The 24566-nt window shown below is 40.3% G+C and overlaps 1 protein-coding gene across 5 annotated transcripts in view; it reads right to left on the reverse strand.

Annotated features, from left to right (window-relative positions):
- Window positions 1-24566, reverse strand: part of CELF2 (CUGBP Elav-like family member 2) — a 689087-nt gene that overhangs the window by 239796 nt on the left and 424725 nt on the right. The window contains exon 1 of one of the 5 annotated variants that reach the window (XM_077836754.1): window positions 8860-8916. The exons of the other annotated variants lie outside the window; for them this stretch is intronic. The gene's annotated coding sequence lies outside the window, so the exon portion shown is untranslated. Of the gene's footprint in view, window positions 1-8859; window positions 8917-24566 lie in introns of those variants that run through there. 5 annotated transcript variants of the gene reach the window in all.

Consider the following 24566-nt stretch of genomic DNA (forward strand, 5'->3'; position numbering starts at 1 on the left):
TCCTGCTCTGGGATCCATTAGCACAACCTTGTACTTGCCTGGAGTCTCTTTGATTTCAATGGATTAGACTAGAAGAACCTGATGCAAGATCGGTGCCAGACACTGGGTGTCGGGGGAAAAAATCCTAACAGTGAGATTTATAAGGAAATGCCTTCACAGCACAGTTAATTCAAGTTATAACTCAAGCTTTACCCCAACTCCGCTCCTGTCCCCACACACAAGTCTCTAGCTTGTGTTAAGTGGTTCTTTAAGCTTGAGCTAGCTGGCCTATTAGGGTCTGTCCACACTCCAGCTGGAAGCGACAAAATCGCGTTAACTCTGTTTGAGCGACTGTGCCAAAAACAGCAGCATGGCCATAGCGGCGCCGGCAGCGGCTAGGACTAGCTGCCCAAGCTCGTGGGCTAGCCCCAGCCGATACTAGTTTCAGTGCTGTAGCTCGAGCGTAGCTAGCGTCCCTGTCTACCTGAGCTGGGAGGCACGGTCCCAGCTGCAGTGAAGACATACTCTGGTGGGGGTCAGCTGAGACTTCAGTGAAGCTGATGCTCCAGCTACTAATGCAGTGAGGGTGCGACAGCTCCCATTATGACGACTCAGGAACAGTAACTCTGCTAATCCAATCGCTCTTCTACTAATGAAATAACTCAGTGTTGTTCTGAAGTGAGGTTGTTTTCACGAGGCTAGCTTGACTGCAGTATCTCAAATACGCTAACTCGAGCTAGCTGTTGCAGTGAAGACAAGCCCTCTGACTGGAATTACCTCCCAGGGGAAGTTGGGGAAAACCCACGGTTTAAAACGCTTTAGATTGGACAAAGCACTTAATTTTACGATTCTTTCCATTACTTTTTCTCAGCGGGCTTTGGCTGCCCAACCCTCACTGGACTTCACTGGGAGTTCGATAACCAAAGCCTTGAGGAGCACTTTGGAAAAAAAAAAAATACACCTTGACTGTGCAAATGGATCTACATGGGTGCCTGCTTGGAGAGCACTAAGCACCGGTGCAAGAGTCCACCTACATGCTTCCAACTACAGAATCAGGGCCTTAATTCAGAGAAACTTCTTTATGATTTTCGAAATTTCGGAATACACACACACAGTATAAGGGATTCACTGCATTGTCCAGAGCTCAGCAGAACAGAGTTTGGTCATTTGTTGCCTGTTTGTGCATACAGCGGTTGCTGTTAAGTAGGCAACAGAGTTGCCATAGTGTGACTATACTGCTATATGGCACCTATTGAAAGCTGCTGATTGTTCAACAGTGTTTAATAAAATCATAATTTAGTTCTTCACACTAGTAAATTGTATTAACTTGTAAAAAAAAAAAATCTTTATACACAGAGGGTATAGCCAGCCAACATGTGCAGAGGGAATACATATGCAGCTCAATCTTTATACAAATATTTACAAACCATAAAAATTGAAAGCTTTTTTCTCCCTTTGCAGTTCACATTAAAATAGGAGGAAATTATTTGTAAGATTAACTAGAACTGTTTATATGCCTTCTAGAGATGTGCGCCTACAAATGTTTACATGAAACATCATAATTCACAGACAACTGTTACTAATTTCAGCTTTTGTTCAATACTTTTATGCTGTGTATACCAAAAAATTACAATTTTAAGAAAAAATGTAACACTTATACTTTGTATTTTTATAGTGCCTTCCACCAGTGAATCCCAAGCAATTTATAAATGTGAAGAAATGTAGGTTCTCAGTACCCTTGTAAGGTATTATTCACATTATACAGATGTGAAAATTGAAGCACTGGGAGATCAAGTGTCTTGACCAAGGTCACAAAGCACGCCAGTAGCAGAGCTGGGAATTCCCCAGATTCCTTACTTCCAGCCCTCTACTCTAACCACTACACCATGATTTGTCCTATCTTTAGCTTATGATTTGTCTTATCTTTAGCTTCTACATATAGCTTTACTACATACCAATGGTACAACCAGGACTAAATATTTTAAAACCTTATATTGAAAGCTCTTTATGGAAGAGACAGAGTCTTCTTTTATGTTTCTTAAGTATAAAAGAAGGCTTGGGATGTGCTCTTTCCATTTTGAGAGATGGTGGAAACAAAAACAGCAAATGTAATAGCTATTAGACAGCTATTTTTTAAAATCTTGGCCAAAGTTAAGCACCTGCAGCACTTAAATAAGGGGGTTGGTTTTCAGAATTGATGAGCATTCAGCAGCTCCTGCTGAAAATCAGCCCTTTTCTTTAGATGCCTAAATGTGGTTTCAGGGGCCTAACTTTATGCATCTTATTTTGAAAATCTTGGGCTACTGATTAAAAAGCATTCAAATAAATCTCGGTTTTCCCCAGAAAAATCTATGCTCCGTGTTCAGAATGTAAAATAGTGAAAGAAAGGTTCTCTCTTTCTGACAGATGGTGTTAGCTGAACGATGGGAAAAGTTATATTTTTTGGAAAATATTGACTGCAACTATATATGTAAGAGAACGAATTTGTTGTTAACCCAGACACCCCTGCATATATAAAGCACACTAGGCTTTTAAAAAGTAATTCTGTAGGACTGAACATAGAGGGCTTTAACCTTTGAGTCTAGTGACTATAAGATGATCAGCACTTTCTGAATTTGGTTTAGGTTTAGGTGTTTTCGGTGGGGCAGGACCAGAATTGCACTGGTGATATGGTGAAATTCCATTAGACACTATCTACTGCAAGGGATTAAAGGGATGGAAAACGTTATAACCAAGAATGTTTCTAATGCCTGTGTCTGCTGAGAATTAGCTATTATGATTCACGATGTAAGCTAATTGTGACAGAGACCAAAATAGAATTCCAGCTTCTCCAACCTCCAGCCCTACAAAATTGGCTGGGGACCATTTTATGAAGTCTCAAATACTTTGCTACAGCCATACGACAGAGACTAGACTGAATGAACGGGCTGACCCCAATTTGGTGGTATAACTATATACCTGACCGGAGTCCCAACACATTTCCCATGCCTCTCCATCTTGCTGATACATTGGTGTGACAAATCCTACATTCCTAACACCAGTTTATTAAAAACCAAACACATCCCTACCATGCCCTCCTAAAAATCCAACAGCAGCAATGCATAAAGACCACTTATGAAGCTTTTACTCATTATCAAGATGAACGCAATTCCAGGGCCAGATGCTGGAATCCTTGGGATCCAAACAGGGAAGTCAAGGCAACATGGAATGTGGTAGCGTAACCCATGTCTGATAAGTGTTGCACTCTGTCCCCCTCTAGTGGCACCTAACCCTAGAGATTGATGAGTCTGCTATAGCCTTAGCTAAGAGCCATGTGGCTTTGAGCTCACGCATTTAGCTCCAGAAGCCCCAGGTTCAATCCTGCCCAATGACGAGGACTAGGCTCTGTCAGCAGCACACCACACTGCTGGTTGCTAATGGTCAGTAGTCCACCAGTTGGGTTAGGCTCTCTCAATAACAACAGTTGGTAGTGGAAGAGAGAGTACTTAGGAATGGGAGAAAAATAAGTGTCCATTATAGTGGAGTTAGGAGGGAGGGACAAGTGGAAGTTTGTCCAGCAGGAACAAATCCAAAGTATTGGAGGAGCAGGACTCTACTAGGATCAGGGTTCAAATCTACACCCACTATTGTTACCTTCTCCTCTGCTCCATATTCTTCATACCCCATTGGATCTTGTCATTAACCTGGGTTTTAAGCTCTTTATGCAGGGACTGTCTCTATTGCTTTTTCCTTACAGTTTTCCCATCGACAAAATGGAGCCTTGATCAGCCCTCATAGGGCTACTGTGATATAGACGGTAAAAGCAGTTTTAATCTGCTATATCTAGCCCTAACAAATGAAGCTTTTGAAAGTAATTTTTGCCTGCACTGCCACTGGATACTTCACAAAGTGAAATAGAATCTCTACTTCCTTCAGGGCACCTGCTTTCAATTACTAGCAACATACGGCACCTTTGGATTTTGAGTCTTTTCAACATCTGTAGTTTGGAGGTATGTATCTGTTGCATTCAGATTACTGCTAAACCTGCAGAATGCTATCTAGCTTTCAGTGGCATGCTTGAGAAACACTAGAGGTAGACAGTAAGTAATGGTATTCACAATCACTTTTTAAAGACTGATAAACCAGTCTGAATGAAACCCTTTAACTTGTTCAGAAACCTTACCCCGCTCCTGTTAGAAGGTTCATTCAGCAGCAGCTTGATTAGAAATTCAGCCTTTACTCTGAAGGGAATGAATGAACTGTGGTGTTGCTATGCAGCCAAATGCACCAATCCCTTCCTCATCGTCTTGCAGGAACTCTCTGAGTAATATATTTCAAAGCACTTCTAACTGATCAGCAGAACTGGCCAATCACAGCTGGTCTCTTTGCCCTGGTTGCACAGTGGGCCAGAGCTTCATGGCTGGCCAGTTTGGAGAATGACTATAGGTGCAAAGTTAATTCCCTTTTTTTCCGCATCTGTGGATTAATATGATTCAGTGTATTACACTGTATAATAACCTGCTTTTCCTTCCACGTATTATGCAGCTATCACAACTTTCTGCTCTGTATGCTCCAAAATACGACTGGGTGACTGGCCCACACAAACTGTACAAACACTTGAATAAACCCAAATCAATTTTCATCAAATAGCAAAGAACATCTACTAGTGCATGGCTGGCAGAAGACTGTGGGCGATATTTAAACCAAGAACTCTGTGCTGCCTGCCACCTACAATCCATCCTGGGACAGGCATTACTTCAGCATCACCACATCGAGTTTGGAGTTTACAAACTTTATAAGCTAAAAGGTAGCTTATATCTGGGTTTGTTTCACTGCTAATCCGTGGGTGGCTCTTGTTGAGCTTAGCAGTGGCACTTGGGAGCTACTGAAACCCAAACACAGGGTTAGAAGATGGAGAGAAAAGGCAACAGCGGCAGAGTTAAAAATAAATGCTACCATTAAGTACAGAATGCAGATCCATGAATAGAACAATCTAATTTCTAGTTGCAAGAATGGGTGTACATGGATACATCTGCTAGGGCCTCTTGAGAAATGGTGTGGAAGTTTTATTTGAACTTTGGAGAATATTCTTTAATCCAGAGGACCTGATAACATTCTGCTGATCAGAATGATCTGCAAATGTATTGCTTATTTCTGTAGAAATTATATTGAGTAAAACTGCATCTTATTCTTTCTACTTAAGATAAAGAACTGAATTAGTCCCCAATGGAATTTCACTAAACTCTTTTGAAGTCACTGGAATTGTACCTTGCAGGAAATCTGGTCCTCAGTGGTTCTCTCCTTCTTGGTGTGTCCCTAGTACCACCATACAATGTATGACACCTTTTTGTAGTAGAAATCAAGAATATAGAATTATGCCTAATTCTTCCAAATTACTGCCTATATTTGAAAAAAATGCCCTACAAGAGGAGGAGGGGCTTTTAGATTGGAACATACTTGGAAGAGAAGACTAAGAGAAGACCCACCATTTTTTGTATTCTCTTTATATTAATTTATATACAGCAAAACCCATGTCAGCCTTCCCCAGGCCTAATGGTCAGCAATATGGAAGAACTCTCAGCAAGGCCATAATTTTAATCACACTGTGTTATGAAACCACCTCATATAAGTAACAGTCAGAAAATTAGCATGGTGGCCACTATTAGAAGATTTCATTTAGGGACTGGTGCAAGCAATAAAACTCCAATCTGGACTCCAATTAGCGTGACCAGATGTCCTGATTTTATAGGAACAGTCCTGATATTTAGGGCTTTTTCTTATATAGGCGCATATTACTCCCCACCCTCTGTCCCGATTTTTCATACTTGCTGTCTGGTCAGCCTAACTCCAATGGCGCAGGATGTTAACACTTCAGTTTGGCATGTTGCAGAGACATGGAATAATTGTAAATCTGCATCCATCCTCATGTTTACATTCCAAAACCTTCATAGCTCATGGGTTTTGGTTCAGGACTGTCTCTAATTTAATTGTATTCATACCTGGCTGTAAGATTAGTCAAAGCCTAGCTACTAACTCCCTCTTCTCTGTCCTGATGTGAAGCCCTAATCCCTGTATTTCATAGCATCATTGAAATATAGGGCTAGAAGGGACCTTGAGAGGTCATCTAGTCCTGCCCCATGCACTGAGACAGGATCAAGTAAACCTACAAACCTACAAAATCCCTCACAGGTCTTGTTCTTAAAAACCTCCAACAATGGGGATTCCACAACTTCCCTTGGAAGCCTATTCCAGTACTTAACTGTCCTTACAGTTAGAAAGTTTTCCTAAATCTAACCTACGTCTCCTTTGCTGCAAATTAAGTCATAACTTCTTCAATGGACATGGAGAACAATTGACCCCTATGTGCTTTATAAGAGCCCTTCACATATCTGAAGACTTCTCAGGTCCCCCCCCTTTCCCCCGGTCTTCTTTTCTCAAGACTAAAACGTGCCCAGTTTTAAAAACCTTTCCTCATAGGTCAGATTTTCTAAACTTTATATAATTTTTGTTGCTCTCCCCTGGACTCTCTCCAATATGTTCACATTTTTCTTAAAGTGTTGCACCCAAAACTGGACATTGTAATTCTGCTAAAAGAAAAGGAGGACTTGTGGCACCTTAGAGACTAACAAATTTATTTGAGCATAAGCTTTTGTGAGCTACAGCTCACTTCATCGGATGCATTCAGAGACTTCCCCAGCGCCAAGTACATTCATACTAACTGCATAGAATTTTGTAGTGCATTTTTGATAAGTATGTGTTAATATATTTTCATGACAGATTAGTGACTCCAAAGGCAACTCCGGGAATGATGGATATAAATATTGTGTGTATATTTTCACAACAGATTCTCCTTACACACTCCCTCAGAGCCACTGTGGTCTTACGTATAAGAGGTTTCAGAGTAACAGCCGTGTTAGTCTGTATTCGCAAAAAGAAAAGGAGTACTTGTGGCACCTTAGAGACTAACCAATTTATTTGAGCATGAGCTTTCGTGAGCTACAGCTCACTGCAGTTTCCACGGTATGCATCTGATGAAGTGAGCTGTAGCTCACGAAAGCTCATGCTCAAATAAATTGGTTAGTCTCTAAGGTGCCACAAGTACTCCTTTTCTTTTTACCTGTAAGAGGTTTGCATTTCATTTGCACTAACCATGACGGTCTATTAAATAAACAGTATTTGATTAAAATATTATGCAGGACAGATTTGAGGACACAAAGAGCTCTGAAAATAAATCAGTTTGTAAAAAATTGTTCAAAGATGTATTAACTTCCATTTCAGCCTTGCAGAATTCTACTTGCCAACTTGACTGGTTTGAGTGATTTTTTTTTCCAAAGGGGAACAAGATACCATTAGAGATGTTGCTTCATTCTGCTCAACATGTTCCCTAATTTTAAACCGATATGAGGCCACTCTCAGCGGATGATGTCACTTCCCTGACATGCTTTCATTTTCAATGCTTTAAGCTGTTAACAGCTAAGATAAGGAAGTTTGTTTGCAACTAGCCTTGGCAGACTCAGATTTCTATTTTTTTTAAATAATTTCAATGGATAATATTGATGTTCATTTTAAAGCTTTTTTTTCAATTGTTATCAATTTAAATTTTCACAGTGGTGGAAAATTAAAATTAAAAAGCATTTTTAAATTTTTATTTATTTAAATGTTCTCAGTTGTGGGAAATGTGTGTGAGGCTGTCAGACAATTATTTAATGACAACAGACACCGAGATTCAAAAAGTTTAAGCTTCGTAATCACCAAAACACGAATGAATCATCATGTCAAAATTTTAGTATTAAAATCAAACTCCAATTTCTCAAGCAGCATTATTCTTAGATTGGCGACCTGTAAATTTCAGTTATCACCAATGGAAATATTGTTTGCCTGTTTGTGTGTGGGTATGATAAAGTTAACATTTATCAATATTTACTGATACAAATCAAATCCTTCCAAGCTTATTTACACTAAGTGAGTCTTTGCTTGATCTTGTCATATATTGCTTGAAATCTTATCAATTTAAAAATTGAATCTTTCTGCCAATTGTTGTAGCTTGACAATCTCTTTTTACAGTTAGCACCAGGAGAGGAGAAGAGAGAAAAACTTGCCTGAAGGCCCCACCTAAAATAACACCAGAAACTGACCATACAAAGTGTGCAAAGTAAACCAGGTGAAAAAAATTGGAACCATTATTTCCCCCCGGCCCCCAATCTCTTTCAGTTTTAGTCATTTTAGGTGTCATTTGTAACAACGGATTAAAAAAAAAAAAAGACAGATGTGCAATTTTTTTTTAAACTGACAGTGTTTAATTTGCCCAATGTACCAAAGCATGACAGCTTCCCTAAACAAAAAATGATCTTACAAATGCTATACACTGTACAAAACAATCATAATGAGGTGGATTAGTTGCTGAACCACAGACTTAACTCTAAATTCCCTTGCTTTTTGATTAATCTCCCCCCCGCAACAGTAGATTTGTCACTGTGGTAACGTGCAATTAAAAACAAGACAAGCAAATCACCACCGAATCAGAGAGGGGGAAATAGAAAAAGAAAGATCATATGAATATGCATGTGTGTCTTTTAAATGCACTTTCATCTGGTAACAGAAAAGACCTTATAAACCACAGTCCTTCTCTTTGAGGATGTAAAAACCTCATGGCACTTTTTGGAAAAGTAGGCATTCACCCAGAATCTCTGTACAAAATGTCCCTTTCCCTCTTCCAATTATGTGTGTTACTCAGGGTGGCTGAATTTCAGAGGAACTGTACCTATGGCTTCATCTGGCATGGCACAGCGATTCCTAACTGCCTTTGAAAGGGCCCTTAGCTCCCCAAAGGATCAGACCCACAGATCATTTCCATTAAAATATCTTTCAAGACAATGCGACATAAGAAAATTGTTAAAATACCTCACAATCCCATAGATCAAGCGATCGCTGCTTCTCTGCACCTTTTCTCTTTATGAGCTTCCTGGTGTAGGTTTATATCAGACCTACAACCTTTCTCTGAGCTTCCTTTGTGGCTTGGTAATATAAAAAGTGTCATTTGATCATTATGCTAAACCACCCGTTCATTGGTAAAGTTTTCCCCCCAGTGAGCAAAATGCTTTGACTTTATTGTTTTGAAATTGAGGAAGAGTGGGACAACTATCCTGTAGTTCACTAAACAAATGCAATAACCTGAAATAAAAATATTAATTTGCTGCAGAGTAGTAGGCAATTGGGATTGATATGCACAACTAGATTCAGCTACAAAAAGCACCATTTTGTAGCTGTCGGAAGGAAGTGGTAAATACTGTGCAAGGTCTGTCTCCTCTTCATGGGAGGTTAGGTAGCTAAGCCCTAAACTGAGTGTAAACCTTAAATATAAATCACTTAATTGCTCATTTCATTTGATACCTAAGTACTTTAAGATAATAAAAAAAGCATTAAAGGATTACAAGGATAGTCTATGGGACAAATTATATACCCATCTCATAAAAGAAATATTAGAAATAGAGACTGGATCTCAAAGCTCTCTCCAGAATGTGCAGTGTCATCTAATTTTAGATGATTCCACAATCCCTGGAGAGTTTACAGCCAACCCAACTCAATCAACTGACTTATCGCTATGACTGCAGGTCACATGATCTCATGAATGAACTATCATATAGGTCGGTTACGTGTTGTCTTTTAATTGAATGCACGTTTTAGCCTTGGCATTCATGCTCTAGATATCAAGATTTTAGATAATTGGTGGGGAAAAACAAAATATACTGGGACCTGCAATAATTCGGCTTTGCTTCGGACAAACAGTGCCAAAATAGATGTTAGTAGAAGCTCATATCTATACATTTTAATTTCTAACTGTATTTAATGCAGGTGTAAAACGTGCGAGTGACAACTCTGTAGAGGGATGCTTTGTTTAGTCACAGCTCAAATGCCACTGGCAGTTGTACAATGTGAACTTGCCCCACATTGCCCCACCAACGTAACAACTTGACCGGGAGGGGTGAAAGGATAGTTTAGTTCCACAGTCCATCCAATTCCTGGCCTGTCTGCTGAGATGTGTGCAGGATGTGGTTGTGGTTGCCTTGTCCACTTGGAGCAGGACTGAGACCACCAACTTGTTTCACACACGCCACTGGACAGCCTGCAACACTGCAACACTTTCAATCACTACCAACTCAGGCTATATTAGAAATGGCAGCAGAACTCACTGAAAGCCCCTTTCGTTCTTAATCTCCTGAGTCACACTTTTTACTGATATGTTTTAAAGAGTCATGCCTTCAGGGAGACTTCCACATATGGTTCATGAACCTTTTATCTATCCATTTGCTTATTTAACTTTATAATCACAAAACTGATGTAAAATATGTGTAAGCAGTGTCAGGATGAGCTTCACCCTGACATCTGGTCGTGAGGTGTGGCAAGTTGTGGAAAAGAACTTCAGGGGCTAATATCATTTGCATAGGCACACCCACCCCGCCTAGAATGAGGCCATAGCTGCCCAAATGGTCACTTTGGCTGCTGTGGGATCCCCAGTGTCTCTGTTATTGGGGCAGGAAGAATAAATTGTTATTACCCTGATTATGGGAACTGTGCTTGGAACTGTACTTGGCCCTTTGTTATGATGGAGGGACTCACCATCAACTAAGTAGCACTCGCTAGGCAAGGGTCATGGGTTCCAAACTCTGAATTGAGAGAGGCTGGGGACAAGTATTAATACTTGGTGGCATGGGCCCCTTGGTGAGGGCCTTACATGCTAATTGCACTTCCTCCTCTCTCCACTGTGGAATATCAGAGCTAATTTTGATTCCATTAGGAGTCTAGTTACAGGCTGCTGAGCTCACTTTGGGCTAATGGTGCACCAGCACTGAGGCTCCCCTACTACAAGCTGAATTCACCAAAGAGCTGAACTGACTAAGAGCTGAAATCACTGAGAGTTGTGTTAAGTAGTGGGGGAGCCTGAAGATATATTGTGGAGCAGTTCGTGGGCTGGCGGGAGCTGCTTGTGGGCTGCAGAGCGGAGCTGAGCGAAGCAGTTTGTGGGGCGGCTGGTGGAGCGGAACGAAGGCCTATGAAGCTGTGGGGCGGTCAGCTTCAGATCATGTAAGGTGCCCCTTACCTCTCTCTCTCCCCCGCCCCTCATCTCCACCCAGGTTGGGAGGTAAAGCTCTGAAGATAAACTTTCGAACTCTGGGGCTCCCCTGACCAGGGACAGAGACTTTTGGGTCATTGGACTTTTGGGACTTTGGGTGATTTGGGGTTGCTGGACTCAAGAACCAAAGGGAAAGGGCATGCCCCAATTTGCTTGGGGTGGGTTTTTGCTCATGGGTTGTATTATGAATCCTGTTGGTGGTGTTTCCCCAGCATAATGCCACATTGTTTCTCTCTGTTATTAAAAGGCTTTTTGCTACACTCAGACTATGTGCTTGTGAGAGGGGAAGTATTGCCTCTTGGAGGTGCCCAGTGGGGGTGGTATATATTTGTCCCAGGTCACTGGGTGGGGGCTCGAGCCGGTTTGCATTGTGTTATTGGAATGGATCCCCTAGATATTGAACCCGGCCCTTGTTGCTGCCAACTCTGACGGGCAGAAGGGTTACATATGCTACAACAGTAATACCAGTAATGTTTGGGTTTCAATATATGAACCAAAGTAATGCTGTTAAAGCTTTATTTAAACATGCTGTTGGTCAAAATCTACCCTTAACTTACAACCTGTGCAATCCTACTGAATTCCACAGGGCACAATCTGACCCATGAAAGTCAATCATTTTTTAATGCTATGTATCTTAGGGTTTTCTATAGTATCTATTCACCACAGTATCTAATGCTGCCTAGAGGAATGTTCTGAACAGCTGAGTAGTTAAAATCTGCTCAATTGTTGCCATTCAAGAGACAACTAACAATTGCAAGCTATATAAAGTTTAACTTGAAATAAATAAAAACAAAATAACCAAGCAAGACAAATATTTTTCTTACCATAAAGTTTATTACAAATACAGCTGGTCAAATTACTCATTGTGAATAGTATGCTTTGTGAGTATAGCTTATTTTTTCTTTTTTTGTGAACCATTTTTTTTTAAACTTTAAGGGACCAGATCCTTAACTGAAGCTACACTGATCAGCATCAGCTGAGAAACCAGCCTTAACAAATTAAGGAGTACAGCTGGAGTAATAAGAGTTGACTGTAAGCAAATAAAATGAATTTGTTACTATATTGGAAGGATAAAGAATATTCTCTCTTTATCCTTGGTTTAAATAGGGGAAAAAAATCACAAAAATAAAAAAAAAGGGTATCATTTCTCTTTAACTTGGTTTAAACAAGTTTCTTAGACATATTATGATTAGTTATGGACAAACTTGAGCAGTCTGGATACTTCAGGCTTTTCTGAACTATTCATGCCTCTTAACACTGTAAATCATGAATTTCCACAACCCAGAAATGGATAAAAGAAAGCCAAATTGTGTGTGTGTGGGGGGGGTGGGGGTGGGCAGGAAACAAAATTCACTGAAGACTTTCAAACTTTTTTAACCCTGGTTGGTTATTTATTTTAAAGAGAATTGTCTATCAATTGGATTACTTCCAGGAAAGTCTTAAAATACAGTGAAATCCTGGCACCACTGAAGGCAATGGTAAAACTCCCTTTGACTTCAGTGGCCCTAGGTTCTCTCATAACATTTGAAATAATTCAAAATAATAAATCAGATAAAAAGTGAACTAATTAAAATTTCAAACAGTATACGGAACCCATGAGAAGTATGTGAAATAATCAACGCAAATGATCTGCTCTCTTGAGTACCTTCTTCTAAGTCAAAGGTTCTCAAACTTCATTGCGCCACGACCCCCTTCTGACAACAAAAATTACTACAGGACCCCAGGATGGGGGAACGAATCCTGAGCCCGCCCAAGCCCTGCTGCCCCGACTGGAGGGGCCTAAGCTAAAGCCCAAGGGCCACAGCCCCAGGCGGGGGAGTCTGTAACCCAAGCCCCGCCACCCGGGGCTGAAGCCCTCAAGCTTTGGCATTGGCCCCAGGCGGTGGGGCTTGGGCTTCGGCCCCGGGTACCAACAAGTCTAACGCCAGCCCTCGCGACCCCATTATAATGGGGTCACCCACTTTGGGATCCTGACCCACAGTTTGAGAACTGCTGTCCTAGAGGCTGTTCATTGACAGATATTTCTGCTGTCACACCGCTATCCCTGATGATCTGTTATTTTTCTTTTGTTCTTGAAATAATCTCAGGTCTGATCCTATGAATGCTTACTAGTTACCATTTTGCTTTCCTACCGTTAGTATTAATGGGACTATTTGTGGTATAAAGCTCTATATAAATGGGTATTAATGTGTTTGCAGGATAGGGTCCGGTGATTTCAAACTTGAGACTATGGTTGAGACTCCTACTGAACGTAATGTAGCTAAATCTTCTGGATGCCTTTGAAAACATAAACCTTGCCTTTTTTGTCTGCTTTGGAAGCACCACATACACCCATACCACTATATTCACACACAGCTGCAGTTGTTGCCAACCCTTGTGATTTGCCCCGAGAGTTTTGTGATAGATGGTGTGTTTTACAAAGTTTCAGCTCCTGGGAGGCATGTGACTCTCACCATTTAAAAAAAAAAAAAGTTACTTTCTAGCCCTGGTCCACATTGCTGCAGAGAAAAGCTTAGAAGTATGACTCTGCTGCACCCTAAAAGTTCAGAAACCAGCAGGCAAATATGAGAGATGACAAATGTATTTCTTTCTTTTTTTCTTTCAAGATCATGTGATGTTAAGCCATATCACATGATTTTCAGAGGCCTGACTCATTATTTTTGAGCTCCTGGGATTGGCAGTACCATAACTATTGTAATTTATTACCATTTTATAGGCCATATGAGGGATTTGCTCCACTGAAGTAGAGGGAATTACTCAAGATTTACTTTGGCAAAATTGGAATCAGAATCTGGCCCTTTGGTCTGATTTTTGTGTTCATACAGTTGCCACCGAGTGAGACACTCGTGTGAAGACACAGTGTACAGTGAATTAGATAAACTGCAATCCACGAAGAGGAAGAACTTCAAGAACTCTTTGGCTTAGAGCCTACTACTTCGAAGATTTTCAATTTCTTGAGGCAATTATATATACCTCCAGCTCAGGGACTTTCATCCCTGAGCCATTTTGCCCAAACCCATTTCTATCAGTTGGCAGAGAGCATATGAAGTTGTAGCCTGAGATTAAATATTCCAATTTACATTTAAAGGGGAAATTGCAACTGACTAAAGTGTCTGTGGTCGTTCCCATTGGAGGAAACACACATGGTTCTTAATCAGATAAAAGCAGATCTATCTAAATGCAACATCTGTACTTTGGAGCCCCGATCCACAATAATATTCGCTGGATGAAAAACAGCATATTTTTAGATTTTTAATATTCAAAAACAAGCTACAAAGAAATTTCTTAAAGTGCCTTGTAGTATTTTAAGAGTTAAAACTACCGAAATGAAAGCACACTGCCTGAGGCCAAGTTTTCCTATAGCCTATATACTTCATTGCATTTTCATCTCCTGTGTCCTGAAAGCTGTTATCGTGAAGTGCGCTGCTACATGCCTACTGCTGTTCCAGAAAGCTTTCTACTCAGCTCTGAGCTTGCTTTTCAAGGCTTTAAAACCCTGCTGCATGGGGGGAAAAAGGCAGCAGTCACGTGGGAGATGTTTTTGTCATCGTATGCGCCACCTACTTCAAACACACACAGTTTTAAACACTGCGCTATCTAAATAATGCACTTAAACCCTTCCCCCTCCCTGAAGCAGACAGATTAATTTCTTTCTCCCATACATTGGTAGCTCTTATTTGTAACAACAAATACTTTGCACTTATATAGTGTGATTCCTATGAGGATCTGAAAATAGTTACTAACATCTGTGAAATAAGTCTCAAACTCAACATGAAGTAAGTAAATCTACTGATTTTATAGATGGGTATATTATGCCACATAGAGGAAGAAGAACTTGCCCAAGTGAACAGCAGAGCCAGGACAGAACCCAGAAGTCTTAGTTTCCTTGTTCTGGCCATTAAACTGCATTGTTCTTAAAAATAACAACGGCTATATCAGTGTGTCATATTTTGCATTTTTAAACTAAAAGCTTTCAAAGGCAGAATATTAACTTTCCAGGGAAATACAGATACACACACACACACAAATAGATACTGCTGAATAAATTACATATAAGGGCCAATTTGCAAGAAGAACATTAATGTATTTTTAATGGCTGAGCTAAGGATAAGTCTGTATACAGTATTTTAATTCTAGTACATTAGCATTGCATTTATACATTAGCAGCTAATGTGATAATGTCAAACTCTCCAGTGGTTGTGGAATCATAATAAGGTTGTATTAGCATTAAAGACAAATGATTTAACCCCCTGAAACTACTCAGAGAATTTTTACGCTGTCCCATTTTTTGCATGCAAGATCAAAGCTGCAATAGGAAACCAACCAACAGATATGAAAAAAAAAAATCTTGTTGGTAACGTACAGAGTCAGTCTTAAAAGCAAAAACCTGTCTTCTCCCCGCCTTTTTTTTTTTTGCAAATTAAATTTTTCCATGCTCCCCAACCTATAAATGTCAGATTTTTATGGAATGCAATAAATAACTTAATAGTTGTAGCCAAAGTAAAATAAATCAATACCTCTGAAGATAACCAGCCTCTTAAGCAGAAATGTTATATTTTGATTGCTGAAAAACCACAACTAATGGTCTGACAATCAGCATCATTATATTAGGCCTGTGCAGTTCAAAGGCAATTTCTAGTCATTCAGAAATAGTATTTCAAGGCGTTCAGTCTCAAATGCAGGCATTGTGTGTACCCACTAAAGGTGAAGCTTTCTCTTTGGATTAACACTTATTCCAATGAAATATTTCCCACAAGACCACACCTAGGGTTTCCTTTATAAGGACTCCATGGTAACTAGATTGTTTATCATGCTATTTAACTTGTTTTCCTCTCTCTAGATTAACACATAGTGAAATGAACATTTCCTGCAGGTAATTACCTGGCTGCATTTCAAGGCAGTCATAAAAATTACAGTTCCCTTTGGCAAGAGATTATGCTTGGGGGTAACATAATAAGGTGGTAGATTTGGGATTCACTTCACTCCAATTACGAATGCAATTTGGAGCTCTTTGGCATAACTTTAGCTGGAATTGACTTTCTTCTGACCAACATTCTTATCTTGATTTTACTAGCACATTTTCATTTGACCCACATAGTTTGTACTCTGGTGGGCCACAGTGTTCTGGTCTAGATCCTACATTCTTCAGTAGTTACATGCTGCCTTATGGATTGATTTTATTTTTTCAGCACTGTTGCTTGTATTTTCACTGCTATGCAGATGATACCATGGTTTGCTTGGCTCGGCTGCTTCCTAATCACCACAGTACAGATTCAGTTGTGGCTGATTGCCTCTGAAGACATTCAGTTGCAAAGGTCATGTAATTTCATTAAATTATATCCTAGTTAAAAAGGCAGAAGATTTTATCTTTTGAAGGGGGAGCTTTGCCAGTGAAAATTCTGATTTTTTTCTTCTGCCTCTTATATTTTGTCTTTCACACAGATCTCACAGATCTTCTCATTCTTGGGCCTGCTTCACCTCTGTATTATACTAGTATTACTCTGGTGTGACTTCATTGTGTTTAGATTGTAAGCTCCTTGGGGCATGGGCTGTCTCTTGCAATTGCACCTAGGGTAATGTGGCCCTGATCTTATGGAGGCATTTTAAGTGGAACTGTAATACAAACAACAACAATTTCACTGACAACTGGAGTAACACAATAGTGAATCAGGCTCCTTGTGTTTTTCATCTTCACTTACCTACCTTCGCCTGATCACGTCCTCTGCCTAGACCACATTGAACAACTGTATTTAACTTCTTGTAATGCTCTCCCCAACTCTCTTCACTGCTTGATCTGTTTTAAATCTTTAAGAGACATAATTTTTTATTAGCCTTTACTTAAATTTCAGTTTAGTAGTCTTCACCTTTCCCCTCTTCATACCTTTATAAAATTCCTTAACTTTAGGTCAGTGCTTGTGGCTTATTAACATTTTCTGATATTCACCCATTTGACTTCTCACATTTAGAAACACTCCATTTTACTTTTTATCAGGTCAGATTTTTTTAAAGTGCTGGATGGGCCTCAGAAAGCTCACAGGTTTGGTTCAGATAAACACACAGATGTTTCGATGCTTGTTTGAACCTCTTGGGTAAGTAAATACGGGCCAGAGATTGGAAGATTTTCAAAGCTTTCTTACTTTTGGTCAGGTCCAAAATACTAAGATACTAATTTCTCTCCTGTGTGTTGGACCCATGTCCTTCAGGATTGATAAAGGCCAGCAATAAGACAGTGGAAATTGTCATTGTCTCTATGTCTGAGGGAAACGTGCAAGCATCTAATCAAGAGGCCAACACTTGATGTTGATTGGTAGCTTCACGGTGTCACATTACTATAAACTATGCTATCCCAGTCAGCCACTGCCCAGATTGAGTAACCTTGCAACCTTGAGTAACCCTACTTTTTTTTTTTACTCAACTATGAGGGGGTGGGAGGGTGGGAGAGAGAGGAGGAGAGGATAGTATGAGGGCAGGAAGGGTTGTTAATTAATAATTAATAATAATACCAACCCATGATACAACGCTAAGTTTAACTCTTGTCTGTGAAGTGCTTTCTAATCTTCACAACAGTCCTGGGAGGTAGGTAATTGTAAGTATTATCTCTTCTTTACAGGTGGGGAGACTGAGGTAGGGCAATTAAGGCTTTCCCAAGGCTTCAAAGCAAATCTGAAACAAAACTAAGATTAGAACTCAGGAATGCCTGACTTCCAGTGAGGTTCTTGAGGCCCTTAGCCAATATAACTGTTCTAGGAGTTATAGGATAGGCTGAAGTGATTCACTGTAAAGATGGCTCTGTTTCAAAAGCCAAAAGGCACTTCCAGGATTTATGACAGGTCTTCCCCCTGTGTTTGCTTCTGATATAAAAAGAAATTCCACCATTAAATATCTTATGCACAGGTGGTGCGGGGAAGCATTCAATAAGACATCGCAACAAAAAACTAAACAGATCAGAGTGGGAAGTTAATTACCGAAAGAAATGTCCTACAAATATATTCCCCTCCTCCATGTTCATAAGGAGTGAGATGTTATAAATAGAAGTAAAGATTTTTGGCAAAGAGTAAAATCAATACATACATGCATAATTCAAACCAAATTAATAAGCATTAGCAGTCAAACTATAACAGAACTTATTTGAGTAAAACAAAACAAATAACCCAACAACCTCGAAACAATATCTGCTTGGAAATCCCCAAAGACAAACCAGCACATAAGACAATAAAATACTACTACCATTTGAAAAAAAAAATGACAGCTACCTGTCACATTCACACAGGGGAGGAACAGCAGACTTTATTTTGGGACTATATTTAAACAGTCTAAATTGGGATACCACTTGTTCATTATAGTTTCCAATTGTACTGCCGGCTACTGCCATGTTACCAACAAATGATTTAATCATGAGTTTCATGATTTTGGGTGTATTTCTTAAAAACTCCAGCTGCTAGAATCAATAGATTGCAAGATAATCTCAGCATTGTTTTTTTTTTTTTGAAGTAAGATTTAACACTCATGATGGCAGAGAAAAGTTTGAAAACATGAAGCACTGAAGTCACAGAACCCGGAAGGCAAAGAAGGAGAACTTAAAAACAATCTTCTGGGGTTTAAACCAATTTAATGATTTTTTTGTGTGGCCTGACTCATAACTGTTAAACTCTGAAGGCTGGCAATACATTCCAGTCTTGTAACTTTTTCTCTTTTACTGTGTAAGACTATGAGTGCTTTGCATGGAATGAATTCAAGTGTATTTGCTTGCTCTTTGCAATCTTCACCTAACTCATACTGAAATCAGTGCAAAGACTCCTTATTGACCTCAGTGGGAGCTGGATGAGGCTCTGTGTCTTGCACAAGGGAAGGGGAGGTGGTTAGGTCCTTCCCAGCCTCTTGCTCCTTTCCACTCTAGTGATTGGTTTACATGAAGGTATGCGCTTGAGGCTAGCTTTACAAGGGAAAGGGCTAGAAACTTACTTGTTTTTCCCCTAGAGAAAGCTGAGGGTCCAGCTCAACAGTCATTTTTTACTTTAAATCTCTAAAGACAGAGCACGTTGCACAGCTGTACAATTTCTGCAGCATAACCTGGAGATTGTAAAATATGACCAGTTGAGTCATAATGGGTAGTACTAGAGTCATTTAGCAGAACCATGTCCAGAAAAGGCACCTAGGTCAGGAAGTACTGAGTATCTGACTAATGCTGAAAGAAAGGGAGATAACTAAGACTTCAGGGAAGGAATCACAAAAACAGTTGTCTGCGGGGAGGAAACCAGGAAATTACAGACCCATTTGTCTTAATTTTAGTGTTAAGGAAAATCCTAGATGCCCCAATTCAGTCAGCCAATTACCCTACTTGTGTGCTTAAAGTGACACATATGCTGAAGATATTTAGTGATGCGGGGCCAGAGGCCAGCATGTTCTTAACTCAGATTAGCAAACTTGGGGTAAAATAGCAATGAACTTGGCTTTCAACTCACATTAGACCAGCTCAAATTCAATCCCAGGCTCCCCTAATAGACTCAAGCTGCTAACCTGAGTTGCTGTGTCTTCACTGCTATTTTAATCTGAGTTTGCTAACCCAAGTTAAGAACATACTTCACCCCTCCCCTCCCCCCCCGTGAAGACACACCTTTAAGGTAAGTCTACATTGCAGCAGGAGAAATAATTTCCAGCTCCGGTAGAGGCACAGGCACCAGCTTTGTTCAAGCGAGTGTGCTAAAAATAGCAGTGTCTGAAACCCTAAGTACTTGGGCGGTTGGCCTATCTCGCTGTCCACACAGCTGCAGCTACCCTGCTATTTTGACTACCATCGGCATGTCTACCCGAGCTGGATATTGTACCTCCAGCTCCAGTGTAGACGAAGTCTTAGTACGAAGACGACCTAGCACTTCCAGAGAAACGAGCACTCATAATAACTATGTGACTGCTTCACAAAAAGTAAAAAAAAAAAAATCACGTTGAACACATCTGGTGGAATTGTTTGTGAGAACACAGAAAGCAGACAAGCAAAATAAGCGAAACAATCTATTTGGATTTCCAAAAAGGCAATTAAACATAGTTCTGCACAGTACCCTGATACTTCAGATAAGGGCTGAGAGGGGGGAAAACGTCCAGAGGAAAGCACTAAAGATTATCACAAGGCTAAAAAGTTAGCTCATGTGGAAAACTGGGACTGATCTCACTGCAGAAGAGACAGTTTAGAGGGGAAATTGTGAAAAGCTTCAAGGTGCTCAAGGGGATAGTGAAGGCTGACACAGACCAACTCTTAGAACAAGTGAGAAATTCATGGATTCGTGAACCCAATCAGAAAACAGTAGGTGGTATGGGAATGCAAGAGAAACTTTTTCTACGCAATGATGAACTTACCAAATGTCAGACCAAGGACAGCCAAAGAACGTTTAACTCTGCTTAAGAAGGGGCTTGAGATGAAAAACTGCTGATTATCTGACTGGTCCATAGAGTTGATTGAAGTCTCTTGGATTTCTAAGCTCTCTCTAATTATGCTCCTCTAGTAAGGCATCAGTTCCCACTTAAGGTTTTAAAAGTTGTATCCCTTTGTAAATATGAAATCTGAAAAAAAGTCTTTGATGTGGCTTTTCAAGATGGTATTTAATTTTTTTAAGCTCCCTTGAATGATTTTGTGAAGGGCACAGATATTAATGCATTTTCCATTGCATGATAATGGTGGTTCATCAGAACACATGACAAATTAGTCTCAGCACAATGATCAATGGTAGTAACAGCAAAAGAGCCACAAAAATTCTTCTCTGGAGAAAAAATATCAAACCAAACCAACCAAAAACCCAACACAACCTAAATTGATTGAAATCCTGTTAGAAATGAATGAATTAGTAATAATTCTTATTCCTAGCTCAGGGTCTTTAAAAGCAAAGCTTGTGTGGAGAGCACTCGTGTGTACAGAAGCTTCCAGTTTTCAGCTGAAGATATTTGAGGTAGAATACGAAAGGGGGGAAAGGGAGAGGAAAAATATATTAACTTCTACTCTTCTGAAGCAGTACTCTCAGCGGCCTGTGCTGTCTACCATGAGCCTGCAGGTGAAATGGATAACAGTGTTGCCAACTGTCCCTTCTTTTTTTCACAAATCTTACAATATTTGGTGTTTTTCTTAGAGCCCCAGCTCCTGGACTGAAGCAATTATATGAGAATCTCAGTTTTCATTTTAAAAATAAGTTTGTAGACCTCATAGAGAAGGTTGGAAACATGATCTTAATGCATCCTAAAGGCTCAGAAATCAGAAGCCAAATATAAAAATAATACATTTTGTGTTCTTTGTATCTCATGACTTTTGAGACCTGACAAGATTTTTGAAGGCTCGAGCTGCCATTACTGCTAATAGTGCCTGATTACTCGTGGTAAAAATTAAATCAGACTACATTCAAACACTGAAAACACTGAGAAATTGTTGAGTTTTTAAATTTTCAAAAACTGGCCCAATTCCATAAAAGCTATTACCAGCATGTGTGTGTGTGTACACAAAATGAGAATTTTTGAGTGATAATGGGTTCATATTTATTCAAAACGTCTTTTTAAAGCATAAAATATCCATTTGAAAAATTTAATTCAGACCAAAAAGGGGGGCAGGGGGAAGACTTCCTGTGAAAAGATCTGAAATTATTAATTTTCAAGGTTTTGATGCAAAAGTAACCATTGGGCAGATGTTCTGGAAAAAGTGAGTTTTCTGGGCCACAAAAACAATGAAAATTGTACTGAAAAACATTCTTGTCACTTGCATAGAGCGTTGCTGATTGCTCTTTCTGTCTGAGCTGCACAAACAGCATAGAAACCGCAAGCAAGCTGTTGTAAAGACTCAGGCTGCATTGTACTCAGCTTCCACTCTGCTAATGGTACTTCCTGTATAAAGGTCAGAACTCTGCAGGCCGAATGCAGGAGCCCAACTTAACATCATTCATCAATGCAATGCAAACCCTCTTTTCTTGACTGAAAACGCTGGCAGTTATTCCTTTCCACGCACCTATCCTATGCCTCTGAAACTAGGATCTCCTCTTCTCTGGTTATTTTGTTTCTTGGTATGTATAGCAGTAACAATTTCCTGTGCTGCAGACAACTGGATCAATTATTATATAAAACACCCACCCAGAGGGAGCTAGAATCATTAGAGGGCAACGCTGTCCCACCTTCTCCTTACACCTCTCTCACTCCCACCCATTACATTACCGCATTGCCAACTTTTGCAGAGATAAGGTTGAAAATGTGAAGCAAGTGTAACCTAAAGGGTCAGAAATGAGAAAGGAAATAAAAAGAACCCAACTATTATTTTGTTTAAAAATAGTTTCATGATTTTTAACCCAATTTCATGATTTTTGAATGCTTGGAATAGGCCATCCTGACTGTAGAGTAAAGGGGTATGGATAAAGATCTGGGTGAGGATTTGCCTTAAAAGCTTTGGACTTATTTCTTTGGGGTAGGTACTCTGGCCTTAATTGAAAACACTTTAATGTGACCTGATTTTCAGAGAGAGGGGGCACAGCGTTTTCTCAAAACCAGGACCTTTCAAAAGAATGTCATAAAAAAAATACAGACACCCTGAATCATTAGTCACTTTGAAGAATTTAGACCTTATGTCTGTCTATAAACACACTGCTAGTGCTGTATGAATAATAAATAGTGTGATAAAACTGGACTAGGTCACTATCAGGATGAGGCTTTAAGAGGATTACTTGTTCTGTCAGTGGTCTTGAGGCTTCAGCAGAACTAGCTCATCTACAATGAAAAGACAGTACTTAGAATCATAGAATATCAGGGTTGGAAGGGACCTCAGGAGGTCATCTAGTCCAACCCCCTGCTCAAAGCAGGACCAATCCTCAACTAAATCATCCCAGCTAGGGCTTTGTCAAGCCTGACCTTAAAAACCACAAAGGAAGGAGATTCCACCACCTCCCTAGGTAACCCATTCCAGTGCTTCACCACCCTCCTAGTGAAGAAGTTTTTCCTAATATCCAACCTAAACTTCCCCCACTGCAACTTGAGACCATTACTCCTTGTTCTGTCATCTTACTATCCTATAGGCACGTTTGCTGCATCACTGTAGTGAACTGCGGTTATGTTCTTCACTGTTAACGAAGTTTTGACGGGAGGCCTTTCTACTGCCTAACATCAGCGCTGGCTCAGAACCTCAAAGGTATGTAGATGCCTAACTGCCACTGATTTCAGGATCTGGACCTCTTTCTCTCATTTGTATTGTTAGCAGCAGCAAATTTTAAAATGTAGGTATTCCAGTGCAGTCTGATGGTTTTATACATTAAAGCTAATACCATGGTGTGACAGGGTGGAGTAGGCCCAGAGGTCTCCTTCTGGAGGCCTCAGGGTCCTGCCACACCTTGTCCCAGGAAGGAGCAGAAGAGAAGTCCTCCAAGGGCCTAGAGTGGTTGTGGGGAAGCAGGCAATGAGAGATGCTGCAGGGAGCAGCCAATCAGGGCTCAGCAGGGCCATAAAAAGGAGCTGTAGAACAGAGCAGCAGTCAGTCACTGCCTGGAGATGGAGAAGAGAGGACTGCGTTCCTGGCTGGCTGAAAGAGCAGGAGGACCACAGACAGCTCAATGCTGGCAGGGACTGGGATAGTGAGAGAGCTGCTGGCTGGCTGGCTGATGGGACTGAGGCCGGGGAGGGCTGCAAGAAGGTAGAATCTCCAGGAAGGAAGCCCTGAGAGTATGGCCCCATACCAGGGCTGGGACTACTTAAAGACTGAGCCCAGGGAGAGCTAGAGAGACACTAACTAAGGGTTACTACTGAGATAGACCCCTGGTGGACTGTATACACCAGAAGGGGTTTGTTCTGTTTCACATACATACATACAGTGCTTGTGACTCGGTCGGATTGAGTCACCTGAGAAACCACTGACAGGTCACCATAAACTAAAGAGCACAGACACGCCCAACTTGAAAGGAGCGCTCGCAAGAGGTGAGTGCCACCCCATCATCCATGGGTTTCAGGAAATGCCAGATTCAAACACCGTACTTACCCTGGAGGTAGTGGGAAGTTTGACCCAAGCAATATATGAAATACATTACATCATTCAGTTGAACTGAAGAGACGGGAGCAAAAATGTAATGGGAGAAAACAAACACACACACATATATGAAGCATTTCTTTGCTAACGAACACAAAACTGTAGCCAGCCACCTAAAGCCAGTCATTTCCACGCTCATCTCACTGTACAAAAGAATCACAGAATTTGCCTTCTCTAAGAGCCACAATGTCATTGAGCCCATCCCTATGCCTGGAACAGTTTGATGGTTGAGTAACTCAGCATACATCTATTTAGGAGTTGTACTGAATACAAGTTAAGTTTAGATGCCTACTCCCCAGGACACTAGAAAGATGACACAATCCCTGAAATTTATAATTCTGTCAAATAACAAAATCTCATGCTTTTAAAAAGAGACCATCTGTACAGTGTTTCTTAAGAAAATGCAAGGAAACTAACAAGTAGTATTTCCTCCCTGCCAACAAT

This window comes from Eretmochelys imbricata, chromosome 1 (genome assembly GCF_965152235.1).
Source record: "Eretmochelys imbricata isolate rEreImb1 chromosome 1, rEreImb1.hap1, whole genome shotgun sequence".
NCBI classification, from domain to species: domain Eukaryota; kingdom Metazoa; phylum Chordata; order Testudines; family Cheloniidae; genus Eretmochelys; species Eretmochelys imbricata.